The sequence below is a fragment of the Fonticula alba genome, assembly GCF_000388065.1.
Source record: "Fonticula alba strain ATCC 38817 unplaced genomic scaffold supercont2.5, whole genome shotgun sequence".
NCBI lineage: Eukaryota > Rotosphaerida > Fonticulaceae > Fonticula > Fonticula alba.
The window spans coordinates 1118115-1120030 of NW_009242975.1; positions in this window are offsets into that span (position 1 = coordinate 1118115).

Below are 1916 nucleotides of genomic sequence, written 5' to 3' on the forward strand. Positions count from 1 at the left end.
GGAAGGACAAACATCGGTGCCCCTCCTCCGCCCGCGTTCAGAGAGGGGCCAGACGGCACGCCGGCCGCGCCCTTGGCGGTGTTCCCCCCCCCCCCTCGCCGGAAAATGCTAAAGAGGGCCCGGTGTGAAGGACACGCCCATCGCGCACCGGCAGGTGCAGGCCGGCCGAGAGGGGGGGAGGGGAAACGTCCCGGCCTGAATGCGCTGCTCTCTCGTGGCTTCTCTCCAGCTCGAGGGCTGAGAAAGAGCAGCACTGCCCCCAGGTAAGCACGGCCGGGGCTGGTGGATGTTAGGATGCCGGTGGTGGTGCCACTTGGGCGAATGGCCAGGATAAGCCCTGGCAGGGGGATTACCTAATTGCACGCACCTTTCAGTGGTATACAATAAAGACGGAACCGTCGCCGGAGAGCGCCCCCGACGAAACTGCGCTGGGGTCGGGGTCTTGGAGGGAGAGGCAACAGCGAGAGCACGGAACACGCCAAGGCGGGCGAGGCCGGCCTTCCCCCTTCATCCGGACCGACACCGGGAGGGGGGGGGCAAACGGGCCAACCCCGTGGAGAGAGTGCGCGTGGCTGAGATCTCCGGCGCCCCGCGCCTGGCTCGCTGTCTCGTGCGAATCCCACCGGGCGCTGGTCCCCCTCCCGTTGGTCTCGGCGCGCCAGCAAGGCGCACAAACGCGCACGAGCCCGGGCCGGCCTGCGCCCCCCCCGACCGGGCGCGGGGGTAGAGCACCACCCGGCCACCAGCACGCGAATCGGCCCAGCCGCGCCCTCGGGGCGCAGGGGGGAGCACGGGGGAGGGGATTCCAGTTTAAATAATCCCTGGCCGTTACCGGCGGGGCATCCGGCGCGGGTTGTGCCTATACCCGCTGGGGGGGGAAGTGGGCTGGGGGGGAAAAAACGGTGAATTCGAGAAACATCAGCGGGCGTGCAGGCGCCTTTTAGGCGGGCGGGCCGCGCGTGCCCGTCCCCCCCTTCCCGCCTCTTCTGCCGGACCCGGGGGGGGGGCGGGGCGTGAGGGCGCGCGAAATGGCCACTTCAGAAAAAAAGACCGCCAAAACACCCCCCGAGTGCTGACCCCCCCCCCCCCCGCCCCCCTCCCCTCGGCCAGGCCTAACGGCCGCCAAGAGCGCACAGGCGCCTTTCAGGCGCGCCAAGCGCCTCTCACTTTCTTTAGGACACACGGGAGGGTCGGCGGGCGTGTGCGACTTCTCGGCGAGGAAGATCGATGCGGCCCATGCGCATGTGCCGGGTTCCCCCCCTCCTTTCCGAGGCGGAAGCGAGGCGGGTGGGGGGAAGCAAGTGCACCAGCAAAAATCAGGAAGATGCAGGGAGCACACCAGAAAAGATGAAGGAAAGCTGGATAGCTGAAAATCTACAATTTAAATATTTAGGCCGCATTCAGATGGCCCGACAAAGAAAGGCACGCGCTGTCCCCCCCCCCCCCTGCAGCCGTGGCCAACATTGAAAGCGCAGTCAGTGTTCTCCCCACTTCCCAGGGGGCTACCGATACGGGTTGCTACTTTAAGGCTGCCCCGCGCCGGGGGACAACGGGCAGGAGGCGGCCATAAGCGGGCGGCCTGCCCGTCGGTGTCGCCCAACCGGGCCTGCGAAGAAAGGCAACGGGGCACGCAGCGATCTCGGGTGCCCCGCCTCCCTGCCCCCTCCCCCCGGGCAGGTTGCTTTCGGGTAGGGGGTGCGAGGGCCTGCATGGGCCCCGGGCCAGCCCCGGACCGGCCCCGGCGGGCGGCCCCTGGGGCTGGGGTGCCCATGCTCCGGGCGACCGCGCTTCACCGGGAACGCCGGGGCGAATGTTCGCCCGCCTGTCCCCTCGCCTCCCGGCAAGGTCCGGCCTCCCTGTCCGGTGGCACATTTCCGCGTATCCGGCCCTCCCTCACCCCGGCCTCGTCCCGGGCG